This window comes from Vulpes lagopus, chromosome 8 (genome assembly GCF_018345385.1).
Source record: "Vulpes lagopus strain Blue_001 chromosome 8, ASM1834538v1, whole genome shotgun sequence".
Classification (NCBI taxonomy): Eukaryota; Metazoa; Chordata; class Mammalia; order Carnivora; family Canidae; genus Vulpes; species Vulpes lagopus.
Window position 1 is genome coordinate 73268558 of NC_054831.1, and position 17092 is coordinate 73285649.

The following is a 17092-nucleotide window of genomic DNA, read 5'->3' on the forward strand; positions in this document are numbered from 1 at the left end:
AGGAAATGTATGTAAATGGAGTCTCAATAAATCAGGCGCTATATATTGTGAAATGGAAAGCATGTTGGACGAGGTCAAGCTTGGGCCACTGAGGTGTCTTACCAAGACCTGCCAATCAGGAAATGCCTTCCATTATGAGGTGAATTGTGTCCCCTCAAAATTCATATGCTAAAGTCTTAATCCTCAGTGTTTTAGAAATGCAACCTTATTTGGAAACAAGGTCTTTATAGAGGTGATCAAGGTAGGGTAGGCCCTAATTTTCTACATGACTCACATCCTTTCAAAAAAGAAAAACTTGGACAGACAGACAACACATAGAGGGGAGATGATATCAAGAGACACAGGGAAAACAAGGCCACCTGAAGCCAAAGACAGAGGCCTGGAAGAGATCCCTCACTCACAGCCCCGAAAGAATCACGCTGTCAGCCTTGCAGCCCCCAGAACTTTGACATAATCCATTTCTGTTAAGTTCCCCGGTTGAACCATCCCAGCAAACTAGCACACCTTGTGATCTAAAATGATCCTATTCACTATTCCAAACTACTGCTTAATAAGAGGACATAGGGTAAAGGGGGATAGAAGCCCCCATGGCCAGCAGTGATGTCACAGACTCTCCTTCCCAGAACTAGCTGTAAATTCTCAGGTTGGGTGGCGGCGGGGGGAGGGGGAAGCAGACAGTCAAGACACACAGGGCTCCCCTCTACTTAGCTGGGTTGGGAAAACAACTGAAATAAACAGTCTACACTGAGATGCAAGAAGATGAGTTGTTTTCGTGTGAACGTCACTGAGAGCAGTCAAGGAGAGAGGTTAAGGTGAAAGCATCATAGGGTTATATAAAAAGCACTGGATCAAGAGTCTAGACACATTCTGTGAGCTCTTGGGCCTGGCTTTGCCGCTAATCGGATAGGCGGTGGGAAATAAGTTTAGACATAATCTTTTCACCAGTGAATCAAGGAATGGGGGGGATCCAGAGTATCTGGCTCCATTGCCCCTTAGCTATGGTCCATAAGTACATTTCTGGCAGTGAACTGAGCAGAAATCGAGAGTCGGATGCTTAACCAACTGAGCCACCCAGGCACCCCTGTGTGTGTATTCCTGTCACTCTAGTGAATCAGATCCATCGTCAAGGTGTTCTAGGCTCTCTGCTGTGAACCTCCAACCTTGGAGAAGAGCCTTGGAGCAGGGAGCACGGGCCCTGGGGGCTGCAGTCACAAAATCCCCACTATTTTATCTCAGCTAACCCTGTGACATGCTTCACAGGTGAGGATGAAGACCCGCCTGGTTCTCAGAGCTGGTAAGCAACAGAGAGAGGATCCAGCCAGGACTGCCTCACTTTGCAGTCAGACGTCACCTGCTACCCAGTCTCCCGTGGTGGATCTGGGAATCTTTTATTCCGGCAGGATTTTCTTTTAGACACAGGAATTTCTTATCCTGACCCTCACACAGAAGAAGAAAAAAAAATATATATATATATATATATATATCTCCTTATCCTTGCATCCACTCAAAAAGTAAATTTAACGTGACCTTTGCCCAAGGGGGTGGATGAATGTTATGGCAGAAAACAAGTTAATAAGATAAATAGAAGTATTCCTGACAAAAGCAGCATCACCCCAAGTCTGGCAACTACTTTGTCCAGCCTAATGAGTGATTAGCCACCATCACTTACGCAGCAGCACAGCGCAGCCCAGACATTCCCAGACATTTTCTTTCAAAGCTTGAGACACCTGGCACTGGGTCTTTGGTCCGCTCAGGGTGTTGCAAGGAGATACCACGGGCCGGCAGGCTTCTAAACAACAGGTACTCATTTCTCAGGGGTCTGAAGGTGCGAAACCCAAGATCAAGGGCTGCTGAGAGCCCCCTTCCTGGTTCAGAGTAGGCCTCTGAGGTCTCCTCCCGAAGGGCACTAACCCCATCATGAGGGTTCCACCTGTGACCTAAGAGCCCCACCTACAGACACCATCACACTGGGGGTTAGGTTCAACCTTCGATGCTTGGGGGGACACATCCAATGCTTGGGGGGACACGCACGCTCACAACCTCCAGTGACCCGCAGTTACAACCGAATGTGCACAGGGCAGGAGGATTCTGGGAAAGGCCAGGGAATGGGCCATGGACATGTGATGTGCCCAACCCAATGCACATGCATCAAATCTCCAGGGGCCACACAGCCTCATTTTCCTTTTCATTACCTGGCCAGTGAAGCCGGTGAGCCCGGCCTGCCTCCGTCCTAAGCACGCCAACTGAGGGGCAGTGGGGCTGGCAGCCTGACATTCTTCTTCATCACCATCCTGTCTCTTCCCTCCATCTGTAAAGCCTCTACCCCGCCCCTGCTACCCCACCACCACCACTTCCCTGCCTTCTGATTAAGCTGAGCCAGGTCCCTGGGCGCCCTTCCCACACCACAGGAACCTAACAGCCACGGGTGGTAGAAGAATCTAGCAAGTCAAGTGTGTCCCAGCACCCTGCAAGCAGCTGGCTTTGATGACAGTTCCAAGGGCAGTATTGCTGTTTCCCGACACTTATCACACTATAATTAATTTCAAAACAATGTCTCTCGAGTCTTGTGCCTTGGTGCACCAGGCGGGAGGGGACAACCCCTCAAGTGGTTTCCCGAGCCAATTAAGGTTTCACAGCGATGGTTGTGGTGCAAGGAGTGCTGCTGTCGTGCAGGAGGCTACAAGAGATTGCACCCAGACAAACTTAGAGACACACCAGAGTGGCACTAGCCTGTCCCCTCCCCTGGCCTGGCCACGTGACACTGACACCTTTAGTGCCTGGAGGGAGGCGCCTACAAGGGTGGCGGCCCCCTCACAGCGGCCCCCTGCTATCTGGGGCAGGGATCGTGGTGTCCAGCAACACGTTCCCCTCGTGCTAAGGGCACCGAGCTCCTGGACACACATGGCTCTCTGCCCAGGCTGGCCTTGCCTGTAAACAGCCGCTGGTGCACGTGGTCAAGCCAAGGCAACCCAAGGGAAAAGCACAGAATGGAACACGGATGGATACAAGGAAGGCAGACAGCTCCCCTCTATAGTAAGTACTCTGGGAAGGGATGGTGGGAAAGCAATCCATTCATTTAGGTCATGTAGATGGCCTCCTCAAGTTAAAAGTGGACTCTGGCACCTGCATCATATGGTCACTATTGCTCACTGCTGTGGCCTGATACATCAACCCTACATTTGGGTGGGGCTTGGTAGGGGACACTGAAGGTAAAGGCATTTCCCCGTAGGATACAGATCCAGGGCACAGGAAGCATCACCGGGTGTATCTCACCACCATCACTTACATGATTTGAGCACCCACTTCTGTAGTTTCAGGGAGCTTGGAAGCTTTCCATCCTCAGAAAACAATCAGCACCCTTCAAAGGGTTAACCTTGGAAACCTCACCTCAGACCTGCTCCTCTACGAAGCATGATACTAGGCTCCTGATACTCCTACCTTAGAGTGAATGATGGGGTGAGAATGGGAGCAGACCACATCTGGGAAGGCAGGGGACTTAGCAAAGAGAAGGGGGTATTTCTCATGCTTGTGCTCATCAGTAGAAGTCACCCTGACGAGATCCCGAAATGCCCAGATTGTTTTTTTGTTTTGTTTTTTAAAGATTTTATTTATTTATTCATGAGAGACACAGAGAGAGAGGCAGAGGGAGAAGTAGACTCCCTGCGGGGAACCCGATGTGGGACTCGATCCCAGGACCCCAGGATCACAACCTGAGCTGAAGGCAGATGCTCAACCACTGAGCCACCCAGGCATCCCAATGCGCAGATTGTTAAAACAAGAATGGACGGGCCATGAACCCACAAGCTCTACACACATTAATAAATACTTTTACAGTATGGGTAATACACTGTCCCAAATTCACATTCTCCATTTCAGATCTCAGTATTTGCCAAACACCACTGAGGGTCTGTGTAGAACACAGTGTTCTGCTGTAGGAACAGAAAAATCTCAGTCCCAATGATTCTTCAGAGCCTGATACCATCTTTCTGATGACAGGAGTCCCTTGTAAGTAAGACCTATCAGAAATGATTGCAGTTACCTGATGCCTTTCTTCTGGGATCTGTGTCATTATGGGGCTGAGCTGAGGCTTGCTGCAGGCGTTGAAGGTTTACAAAGGACTCAAGGATTGACTTAAAGTCAATCCAATGAAATCAAACCCAAATAAACAAAAGAAGTACAAATCAACCAATGCTCACTGTGTCACAGGGTCACTCCCAGGGCCACACCAGTCATTGGAGAACAGCCTCTGAGATAAATCAAATGTAAACCTTGTGAATCGATCAACAAGATTGCTCAATATTATGCAGTAGATGCTGATAGTAGAGGGGTAGTTCATTTGAGGTAATCTATGCACAAATCAGAATTTGCCAAATAAAACAGAGAACTTGTTCATCAAAGGGACCTCAGAAGAATCCTATTTCAACGTGAAAAGTTAGCCTCTAATTTCTCCTTTTGCACAGGTTTAAATTTTGTGCATTGAGTTTCTTGAAAGCGGGGGCCGTGTGACAGCCACATGCAGAAGAATGAAACTAGATCACTTTCTGACACTATACACAAAAATAAACTCAAAATGGATGAAAGAGCTAAATATGAGACAGGAATCCATCAAAATCCCAGAGGAGAACAGGCAGAAACCTCTCTGACCTCGGCTGCAGCAACTTCTCACCAGTCACATCTCCAGAGGCAAGAGAAACAAAAGCAAAAATGAACTACTGGGACATCATCAAGATTAAAAGCTTTTTGCACAGCAAAGGAAGCAATCAACAAAACTAAAAGGCAACCTACAGAATGGGAGAAGATATTTGCAAATGACATATCCAGATAAAGGGCTAGTCTCCAAAATCTATAAAAAACGTAGCAAACTCAACACCCAAAAAACCAAAAAATCCACTCAAGAAATGGGCAGAAGACATGGACATTTCACCAAAGAAGACATACAAATGGCTGACAGACACATGAAAAAATGCTCCACATCACTTGGCACCAGGGAAATATAAACCAAAACCATAATGAGATACCACCTCACATGGGTCAGAATGGCTAAAATTAACAAGACCGGAAACAACAGATGTTGATGAGGATGTGGAGAAAGGGGAACCCTCTTGCACTGTCGGTGGGAACACAAGCTGGTGCAGCCAATCTGGAAAACAGTCTACAGGTTCCTCAAAAAGTCAGAAATAGAACTTCCCTATGACCCAGCAATTGCACTACTAGGTATTCATCCAAAGGATACAAGCATAGTGATCCAAATGGGCACCTGCGCCCCAATGTTTATAGCTGCAGTGTCCACAATAGCCAAACTATGGAAAGAACCCAGATGCCCATCGATGGATGAATGGATAAAGAAGATGTGGTCTATGCACAATGGAATATTACTCAGCCATCAAAAAGAATGATATCTTGCTATGTGCAACAACGTGGATGGAACTAGAGGGTATTATGCTAAGTGAAGTCAGTCAGAGAAAGACAAATACTATATGATTTCACTCATGTGGAATTTAAGAAACAAAACAGATGAACATAGCGGGAAGGGAAGGAAACTAAAATAAGATAAAAACAGGGAAGGAGACAAACCATAAGAGACTCTTAACTATAGGAAACAAACTGAGGGTCGCTGGAGGGGAGATGGATGGGGGGGATGGGGTAACTGGGTGACGGACATGGGAGGAGGGCACGTGACAGAATGAGCACTGGGTGTTGTATGCAACTGATGGATCACTAAATTTTACCCCTGAAACTAGTAATACGCTACATGTTAACTAAGCTGAATTTAAATTTAAAAATTACTTTAAAAAAGTAGGGCCCCTGTGGCTCTAAGTCTTTGACCCACTGCCTGCTACACAAAGACTAAAATGCTGAAAGAACTCAAGTTTGACTCTTCTGCTCACTCCCTGCCTTTTCATGAAATCCTGTCATTGAGAAGAGGGCGTTTTGGATGGGCCACAAAGTATGCTTTTATTTGGCAGATGGTTGTATTAGTTGGGGTTCTACAGAGAAACCGAAGCAACAGAACCTGAAACAGAACCAATAAAGAGGTTTATTATAGTTATAATTGCTGCACATGATTATGGAGGCAGACAAGTCCCAAGATCTACAGCGTGAGTCAGCAAGCTGAAGACCCGAGAACCGGTGGTGTAGTTCAGTCTGAAGGTTGGCAGGTTCAAGTGCCCAGAAGAGCCAATGTTTCAACTGGAATCCAAAGGCAGGAAAAGGCCAATGTCCCAGTTAAAAGGCCAAGAGGCAGGAGGACTTCCCTTTGGAAGCTGGGGGAGGGTCTGCCTTTTGATCTACTTGGGCTCCAACTGATTGGTTAAGGCCCACTCACATGAGGCAGGGCAATCTGCTTTACTCAGTCCGCTGATTTTTAAAGGTGAATCTGATCCAAAAACACCCTCACAGAAACACCCAGAATAATGTTTGACCAAATGCCTGGGCACCCAACAGCCTAGTCAAGCCGACACATAAAATTAACCATGAGAACGGTGACGGCCACCTTCTGAAGGGAGAACACAGGATTAGGTGAACCGGACCCCCATGAATCTGAGGATCCCAGAGTGAAGTCGGCCAACAGAGAGAGACCAGACTACAGAGATGGAGCCCAGCCATGGGCTGGGTGGGCAACTGCGTTAGCACCAGGCGGTCGGGGCAATCCGGTACCCAGAACTTCAGATGGACTCCAGGAGGACTCGCCTGGGGTTTAACTTTGTTCTACTGTGAATAGTGCCCTTGCAAGACTCCTGTCGCTATCAGGTGTTACACCATAGCTAATCTGCAGGGAAACAAGTAATGTTACATCTTGGCATTTCGAACAATTTTCTGCTCAAAGTTCTAACCTTCCCTTCTCTGTGACCTTGTTTGGACTCCTGACTCCCTGAGAATGTATTAACACTCTGTCCACTGAATTAGAGAGAGTCTGCGGAGGTGTGGCCCTCACAACCTGAGCCCCTAGGATTCCTGCGGCGCTCACAGCCCGCCAACCAGGGCCTTGGCGTCCTCCAGCTCTCTGGCCTTCCTCTCACAGGCCTTCACAGGCCTCCCCCAAGAGAGGCAGCTGGTGGCAGCCAAGTCTGGGTGGGCGAGCCTCCCCCACCTGGTGGGCTTGCCAAGCTGGTCCCCCCGGGCCCCCTCCCCTGGGATCACCACGATCACACCGCCACCATGGGCAGAAGCAGGAGCATGAGGGGCTCTAGAACCAGCACAGTGCCCCCAAAAAGCCTCGCCCTCCCCCAGGAGCGCCGACATCCTCAGGCCCAACCGGTCTTCCAGTGCAGGGGGCGGCCCCCAGGCAGCCGAGCATCGGGCCCAGCTCCCACCCTTCCCTCGCACCCATCTCTCACCGCACCCCTCAGCTTCAGCCGTATTTGCTAAAAATACACGACGTCTCCCTGTTACGCTTACTAATACGTTCTATTTCCGGCCTGTTTGCATTCTTACTTAGAAATACCCGCATGGGTGGCGGCGAAAACACGCAGGGCGCTGTAGGTTTTCCTTCGGGAAGGTTCCCGGCGCCTCTGCTCTGCTCAGCACGCAAATCCAAAGGGGAATTAGTGATTTCCTCACTGGGTGGGAATGAGTGATGCAAAAGAAAAAAGGCTGCATCGGAGGGGGAAGGAGGGAAGGAGCCACCGAGGGACTGGGCTGGGCACACATGGTGGAGCCGCCCACGCCTTGGCACACCCGCCGGCCGTGGGCACACGCGCGGGCCCAGAGCAGCTGCGGAGTGGCCTCTCGCTGAAGCCGCACAACCCAAGCCAGGCCCTGGAAGCGGTTTTTGCGTCGGCGGCCCGGGGAGTTGACTGTTGGCACCGCACAGTGGTCCCCTCGCGGGAGATCATCCTCCCCAAGCTCAGGTCCCCACCGGCTTCCCTGGGCCGCCTTTGAAGAGCCCCCTGACTTCCCTGGCGTTTCCAAGAACTTGGGCTGGCCCCTGTAATTATGTGGAGGATAATGACAGCTCTCCGGCTCTGATCTTTGCCTTCCTGGAGGTAAAACTGTGGGACCAGTTTCAGAGGCCTTAATTCATGCATCCCTCTTCCTGTTTTGTCCTGGGATCCCCTTTATTGGCCTTCCTTTCTCCTAACCCACATTTTACACATGTTCCTCCACCTGGAGATGTACCACGAAGGGACACAGTGGGTACTGCTGACTGCAGAGAAGGCAGGCAAGGAGGGGACAGGTGAAGGGGATGGCTGGACTGGGGCCAGACCAGGGAGGAGGCCGGAGTCTTGGGGCGGGGGGTGGGGGGGGGGAGGTGGGTGTAAGCCAGAGCTCAGAACACAGCTGGTGCGACAGTTGTCTTTCCGATGGCCAAGCTCATGGGTGACAGGCACGGGGATGAGCACAGAAGGAAGCACTCGGGATGCTAACTCTGCCCTGCCTCCTTCTGGCCTCAGGTTGTTGGCTGGGTGCCAACACATTCCCCAGGTATGAAACCACCTCGTTAAAAATACAAAAACAATTTTACAACAAAGCAGGAGCCTAGGGAGTCCCCTCAAATAAGATAGATGGGAGTCTCCCAAAGTGCAGGATCTGGGAGCTCCGGGCCGCGTGAAGTGGCCTGGCGGAGATGCTTAAGGGCAGGTAGGAGAAGCTGATCCAGCCAGATGTGATCGTGAAGGATCATGAGGTAAAAGGAACAGAGAGCTAAGAGCACACATTTCTCTAACTACATTACCTCTTTTGCACACTTAGCTAGCCCCGTGATCTGGCCAGGGAAATGATTATTGACAACCCTGAAACAGGAGATCATACTGTCTGAAAATCTCCCAAATACCAAGCAAGAACAGATCTTATTCATCCACACTTGATTCGACCCTTAGTAACAGAAAATATTGGTATAATGGGGGGACCCCTCCACATCCATCACCATCAGGGCAGCTCATCAATGAGGTCAGGTGATCAAAATAAGCCTGATGGCCTCACAGTATATCCTCAGGTGCTGCCACTCAATTCGATTACATTCCCATAACAAAAGACAGTCACAACCTCGGGCTGTTTATCATGCACGCCCAGTAGGCTGCTGCTCCAAGCAGGCAAGGATGCAAATATGTGTGTAATATATATGCGCATATGGAAAAAACCCACTCACACTGAAAAGAAGTTTCCCAGAACCTCATCCCCTTTCATTTTCTCGGCTATTCCTCTGAATAGCTTGTCTTGAACACTGTAGCTGCCAAGACACAAGAATTCACTGCTTGAGAAGAAGAAAAAAAAAAATTCTATTATTCAAACTTTCTTTCCCTGAGCGGAAGGCGAATAGTGAAAGGGGCTGGTGAGCTTTCTTTAGCAGGAAGAAGGTTATTTCTCCATTTAGCTACCAGGCAGTACAAAGGAACTGGGATGCAGGTGAGCTGCCCTGAGCCCTCCTCCAGGAGGCCCCCGCTTTCCCCAGCTCTGCCCCGGGAACTCCAAGAAATGACTCCCTCCCTCCCAAGGCCCCTCCCCTTCCCACCTCGCTGCAGAGCTTTCTGGAGCCTGGGGCAGGCTGTGCCAGTTCACTTCCCTCCCTTCAGAGATGCTAAGAGGATTACAGAGGTAATTGTTGCTTCTGGAGCTCTTCAGCTATAAGACGCTCTATAAATACCCGTAACCACCCCCTCCAGGGAAAACACATTTCATTACAGTGGAGGTGAGCACTGCAGAGCCCGTGAGAACGACGTGATGCCCCGTGGAAGGATTTTCCACCAGCCTGAGTGGACCCAGAGCAATCAACCACCTTAGAGAGTGAGTGGTCCTCGCAGCATCCCACCCCAAAGGGCCTCTAACATGCCTGCTCCCGTGCGGCCCTCCCTTGTGCACTTATGAAGCACCGACTGTCTGCCCAAGGAGCCCCAGAGCACAGTGGTGAAGCCCACGGGGCACTGGCGCAGGACTGCCTGGAGGGAATCCTGGCTGTGCACGCTCACTAGTTGTCTGACCTTGGCAAGTCCCTTCGCTAACCTCTGTGCACCTCCGTGTCCTCGCCCGTGACACAGGGACGAGGACAGAGCCCACCTCACAAGGTCATTGTGAGAATTCAAAGGGTTCACCTTTGTCTGGGGGTCAGGTCACTGTCTGATAGGGGGTGGCTGCTACAGAGGCGCTGCTGTGAAACATGCCTACCAAAGGCACGGCTCTGCCTGTCTTTTCTGTCTTCCTGGAGTATTTTCAAGTAGGTTATTGGCCTTAAAATCGAGGTGAAGGAAGAAGGATTGACCAATCAGATGTGGCCTGAGGACTCAGTCCTGTGGAAGACAGAGATGGGAAGACAGGTCCCAGAGCCCCAACAATGAAGGGTGTTCGGGTGTTTTTACCTTTAGCTGCCAGGCAATGGATACAAGGCAGTGGGGAGAAGAGTATTTATCGCAGGCACTGCTTAGAACTGCCAGGACAGGGTGATACTAAAGCAGACCGACTTTTAGTTGATGTTTCTACTGTTCTAAGTCCTGGGGAGACAAGGCCTTCCCTTAGCTCCTGCAGCCAAATGTTCCTTTGCCTCAGGACACCTGCCTACACGGGCCAGCAGCTCCCCTGAAAGAGAAATAAATCCTCCCCTTGAATCTTCTAGGATGCCCTTAGTCCATCCAGGGCAGTGAGAGGGCTTCCCTCCTTGCAGGTTCCCAGAGTGCACTTCCCATAAAGTGGAGAGCACACCTGCAGTCAGCCCGGCCCTGGTATGAATCCCCGTCCTACATCCAGTCCTGCATCCAGCAAAGTGTGGTCCTTAACGCCCACAGCCGCAGCACCTGGGAACTCGTGAGAAAGGCAACTTCTCTGGCTCCATCACGGACGAGCTCCTGAATCCGAAGCGCTGGGGATGGGGCCCAGCAGCCAGTGTTTTAACAAACCTTCCAGGAGATTCTAATGGCCACTCAAATTTGAGGACCACCGGCTTCAAGAAACTTACTTCTATTTTCCAGAGTCATAGTTTTCTCATTCAGTAAAAGGGGTTAACAACACTATAGTCCATCAGGCTGTAGTGCAAGAATCAAATGAGATGATATACATCAAGCGCTTGGAACAGTGCCCCAAATATAGTCGGCACTCCGTACACTGCACCTGTTATTACCAACAGTCAGTGGAACAGATTCAGAAACAGCTAGAGTGAGTGTGAATCCATGACAGATCTGATGCCCAGGGATGTGGTTTAAAGGACAGTGGGATAGAGAAGTTGGAGGAAACCAGCAGATAATACTGCGCATTATCCCAGGTTCCCCGGGGCCTTGGGGTCACCATCTCATGCCACCTGTGACCCTACAAACTCTGGCTCCTCGAGCATCTTGCAGGTTGGGAGTCTCAGAGAATAAAAGTGTACCCCACTGTATTGTTAAAATAAGGATAGTATGAGTTTTGAGGAATTGCCTCCAGAGAGGACTAGATGTGTCTGAGTTCAAATGGTGGTATTCAAAACATGTAACGGAAGTGTTTAGAACACGTTCTAAATTGCTGAAGGGTATTTTTGGTAAGGAACGGTGATAAGAAGCATCATGTGCTGACTGACAGAGCTTCTGGACTTCAAGACCTAAGGGGAGAGCACGCTGGAAGGACCCCATCTTGGATTGTAAACCACCATGACCTGAAACAATTCTAGAAGAGATGACGAGGGCCTCCTAACAGCCAAGTGGACACTTGTCAAGCATGTGGTCCCTCCCTCCTCCCTCAACCTCCTCCCTCTGGCTTCCAGCACACCACGTGCCTAGGATCACCAGTCAGACCCCAGGCCCACCCCACCCCAGCCTCTTCTGTAGGCTCCTCTCCTGCCACCCATGTGGCTGCCACACCTCAGCCAGTCTCTCCAGCATTTCTCCTGAAACCCTACTCTTCCCCTCTGGAGTCTGTGCCCACGAAGACAGAGGAATGGGACATGGCTCCAGGCTGGAGGCCACCTCTGAAACTTGGCCTATTGTTCACTCTGTCCCTCAAAATGGAACAGGAGTAGACAAAGAAGAGGATGGTCTTCCCCTCTCTGCCTTCTTTCTGAACTCGGGCAATCTCATCCCCCTGGGCTCTAGGATGGTGTCCATAGCTATGTCAGCTTCCGGTCAATCCTGAGCACCAGATCTTCATAACCACCCACCTGCATACTTCTGCCAAATGGTCCACCAGCATCTCAAGATCAAGACACCTGAAAGTGAACCCATTAGCCTTCCCCTAAGTCCATTCCTCCTCCTGCGTGGTCCCTTCCGATTCTAAACTAACAGGATGTGGAGCAAAGGAAATTTGAGGAAATAAGAGCCAGGTCTGTTAGGAACGAATTATTAAGAAAATATTAACCTTCATGACAGACACCCAAAATAAGAAGTCCTGACCTGACAAGAGAATTTCTGTAAAGAAATGTAACCATCTTTGAATAAGAAGTTGTGGTGTATATGTACACAATGAAATATTCAGCCCTAAAAAACAGGAAGTCCTATCATTTGCTATAACATGGATAGAACCTGAAGGCATTACACAAATTGAAATAAGTGAGACATTTATAAGGTACTGTATGTTCTCACTTCTATGTGGAATCTTAAAAAAAAAAAAAAAGATTAGACCCATGACTATCAGAAGCAGAGGGTGGGGAGGGGAAACAGGAGGAAAGTGGTCAAAAGATACAAACTTCCAGTTACAAAATACCTAAGTCCTAGGGATGGATGTACAGCCTGGAGACCATAGTGAACACAGATAACGGCATATGGAGAAATTGTCCAGAGAGCAAATCCTAAGAGTTCTCATCACAAGGAAAACATTTTTTCCTTTTTTCTGTTTTTTTTTTTTTTTTTTTTTAATTCTTATCATGTCTATAGGAGAAGACGGATGTTAGCTGAACCTACTGTGGTCATCACTTCACAATATATGTAAATCAAACCTTATGCCCTAAACTTACACAGTTGGTTATAACAATTATCTTCAATGTAACTGGAAAAAAATAAGTTCACACTAATTTACTATAATTTAATAATAATTTCACAATAATTTACTATATAGTAACTTCACTATATTTTTCCAGTTTCACTATATGGTCCCATTGTAATGATCCTTACCCTGCACATCATCTGCAGGCCCATGAAGTTTCTTCCCCTATTTTGTAGCAGTCCAAAATAGATGTATACTCTATGATCTCCCAGGACTCCCCTGCCTTTGCTGGTCATCCTAGTTCTGGGGACCATTTAGCCACCCAAACTAGAAATATGGGGTTCACCCCAGACTCTTCTCTGTTCCTCATGCCCTATAATGAAATGCAAACTCATGAATGCCCTAAATTCTACTTCCTAAACTGGGCCCCCAATCAGCACTGCCCCTCAGCCCTGTCCCTCCCTCACTCCTCACCTTCCCTTGATCTTCTACAGCTCAGAGAGCAGTCACCTCCTACTTGAGGTTTGTCAGGGAATGCTTCCTGTTTAATGCCTACTAGGCTTCCTGTTCCATAAAAGTGGGAAAGAGGACCCACTCTAAAACATACTATTCCTGAAATCTACCTCTACTACTATATTAAGTATGATTCATTTGACATGGTAGCAAAAGTAGGGAGAAGAAGGCAATGTCTATTCCCATGAGCACAGCTATGTTACAGTTCCCAAGGTGAGGCCTAGGAGGGAACAAAACCTCATGAAATACCCAAAAGAACTAAAAGCAGGGACCTAAATAGAAGATACTGACCTATGTTCACAGCAGTACTGAGCACAACAGCTAAAACATGGAGGCAGTCAAAGCACCCATTGATGGTTAAATGGATAAACAAAATGTGGCCTATCCATACAGTGGAGTATTATTCAGCCTTAAAAAGGAAGGAAACTCTGACACCTGCTACAACATGGATGAACCTCAAGGATATTATTATAAGTGAAACAAGCCAGACACAAACGGTCAATTACCTGAGGTATCTATGGGAGTCAAATCCATTGAGACAGAATGTAGAATGTGGGTTCCAAGGGCTGGAGGGTGAGGCGATATGGGAGTTGTTGCTTCATTGGTCAGTTCTGGATGACAAAAGGAATAGGGATGGATGGTGGTGATATTTGCACAACATGGTACATGTATTTAATCCCACTGAACTGTACATTTAAAAATGGTTAAAATGATAAAGTGTGTAGTATGTATATTTTACTACAATTTCGTTTAAGATTTTATTTATTTATGTATTTATTTGAGAGAGATACAGAGAGAGAGAGAGAGAGAGAGAGCACACAATCAGAGGGAGGGGTAGAAGAAAAGGGAGAGGGAGAGAAAATGTCAAGCAGATTCCCTGCTAAGCATGGAGCCCAATGCGGGGCCTGATCTCATGACCTCCAGAACATAACCTGAGCCGAGACCAAGAGTCGGATGCTTAACCAACTGAGCCACCCAGGCGCCCCATACTACAATATAAATAACTGTTTGAAAAAAAAAAAAAAAAAACCTCCTGGAAGAGGTACCAGTTAGGGACACCGTCACAGAGGAGCCAGCTGCTTCCCCGGGGTTCTGTTAATGAAACTGCCAGCCTCCCATCAGACCGGGAAGTGGAAGGAAGATCCAAAGGGTCTTTAAGAAAAGTGCCTAATAAAAAAAATTGTTCCTTTTATTGCATAGCAAAATATTTAAAATCACATAAACATATTGATTATTAAATTCACACATTAAATTCTATCAGCATATAGGGCATGTTTCGTTATAAACTAGCACTGGTTTAAAAATAGGCTGCAGAGCTGCCTTTTCAGGATATAGAATTCTGAGAAAGCCATTCTAAAAGACGTTCCACCAGATTCCCACACAACAACGGCAGGGACTTCTAAGCAGCCTTCCTGGATCAAATCTCCATCTGTCTCTAAAGAACTATCTGAACAAATTTCAGATCTGTTTCCCCACGAGTTAACCCCTTCCCATCGCTCCCTGAGGCCCATGTGATGAAGTCCAGCTCTGGAGTGTGAGATGTGGCCACTGAGCCACGAGGACAGCCAGCTCTGGGCCATGCAGTCCCACAGCAAACTCCCTGGCCCGAAGCCCAGATCCACCCCTGCTGTCCAGAGAACCTTCTGTCCATCCCAGTCTCTCTGGTCTTGGTTTTTTCATCTGTAAAATGGAGACAGCAACAGTTGCTACCTCTTAGAGTTGGTATGAGGAATACATGAACCCATGTCTATAAAATGCTCAGTGTCTTGCCCATAATAAGGACCATGGAAGCGTTAACTGGGTTGTTATCATTCCGATATACAAGGGCCTTTGTGATGTGGCCACAACCTTTCTCCCAGTGTCACTTCTAATCTGGCTTTCTGCATGGTTCATTTTCATGAACGTGCCACACCGTCAATGCCTCCAACCTCCACATGTGTTATTCCTTCTGCCTGCCTGTCCTCTTCCTTTTGCCCCTCATTGGCCTCACAAACCCTTTGAGGGGTGTCACTTCACCACTAATGGCTTTCCTGACTCCAGCACAGACTTGGCCCACTTTCTTGTGTTTCTGCTGGACCCTGTGACCCCTACCTTGCATACTCATCAGCTTACCTGACTCCCCAGGTAATGAGCAGCAGGCTCCTGGGGAGGCAGGAACTGTGCTGCGTATCATTACGCACTGAGACTCAAGCAACAATCACAGGTGAATGAATGAATGAATGAATGAATGAATGAATGAATGAATGAATGAATGCTGTGCAACAGAAGTGTGAGACTAAGCCCAGGAATGAAGGGAGGAAGGAAGGAGACAGGTGGGGCAGCCGGAATAGAGTTGCATGAGGCCTCCATGAAGGAAGAGGGGTGCACTTAGGAAAGAGGAGCAGGAGAAGCAAGGTTTTTAATCACAGGAAAGAGAAGAGACCAAGCAAGCAGGGATGCTGCGTACGGGCTCCCAAGGTTCCCGGCTCCTGCCAGGGCCTGCACCATCAATGCACGTGACAGACTTAGACCCAAAGAGAGCAATGGTGGGGAACCCCACGGACAGCATGTTGTCTGTATCTCAACAGGCCTTCACGCCTCAGTAAAGGGCGTGACATGTCCAGAGTGGCTGCATCCTGACAAAGGGGAGACTAAGAAAGGCAGAGACCTCTCATGTTAAATGGGGAATTGCAGTCAAGCTCCAAACCATGCCTTTCCAACGTTTCTGTCCTCGTTCTACACTAGCAATAAAGGAAAAAATCAGACACCTATCCGGCAGGTGGAGTGGAGAGCCCAGGCTGTGGGGAGGAGTGCTCCAGCCCTGCCTTTCCTGATTCTCAGGAACTTACAGGTTAAGGTGCCCTTGGTCTGTACCCTGGCAATCAGGTTGGCTCCTGACCTGTGCATCCTCAGGCTTTGGGCTGCTAAGCTCTAGTCAAAGAGCCAGGCCACGTTTCACAGGGTCACCTTATACGTAAAGCCAGCCCCGCACCAGCCACTAAAATACGGGTTCACCATGTTTAGTGAGGGGCTGTCTCCAGTTAGAAGTCAACAAGGAGAATGAATGATCATGGGTTCAGAAGGAAATGTGACCAAATATCATAAAGGCAGCCACCCCCGTGTGTAGTAAACAACTCGGATGCAGGCCGGGGCTAACTCCCACTTCCCAGGAGGAGCAAGCCTGCAGCGGGCACGCCCGTAGGCAGAGAAGCCATGGCCAGGGGACCGCCACTCGGCCCCCAGCCTCTGATCGATACTGGCGAGTGAAAAGGAACTAAAAATACGCATAGGAAAATGCACATGGGAACAAAGAGGAGAAGGAATGGAGAGAAATGAGAGGATGCTTACGGCACTCTGACTTCAGGAAGGCAAGGGGACCCCCTCCTCCCCTACACACACCCTGGGGCCCGCTGGTCAATACAGAAGTGGGGGCACAGTGGGCCATGGTGCACACTTCAAGCTAGGCCTGGGTTTCCTGGGATTCAAACGGCATATACAGTATTTGGGAAAAAGATTTACAATGTGAGAAAATGCCCAGGATATGTCATTTAATGATAAATGGAAGAAACAATACACAACAAGGAAAGTAATCGTGTTAACTATGCATAGAAAAAGCCTGGAAAAATACATTTTTGTAATTTAACAGTGGTTATGGCTGAGGATGAGAGCCAATTTTCATATTTTTCTCCAAGTCGTTATCATATAAGGGATGGGGGCGCAGACACACTCTTTCTTTAATTTACAAAGTGAGCCTATGTGTACTATATAGTTAAAGTTTTCAAAA

At 48.5% G+C, this 17092-nt stretch overlaps 1 protein-coding gene across 3 annotated transcripts in view; it reads right to left on the minus strand.

Annotated features, from left to right (window-relative positions):
* CAMK1D (calcium/calmodulin dependent protein kinase ID) overlaps positions 1–17092 on the minus strand; it is a 433707-nt gene that overhangs the window by 327326 nt on the left and 89289 nt on the right. The gene's annotated exons all lie outside the window — the stretch shown is intronic.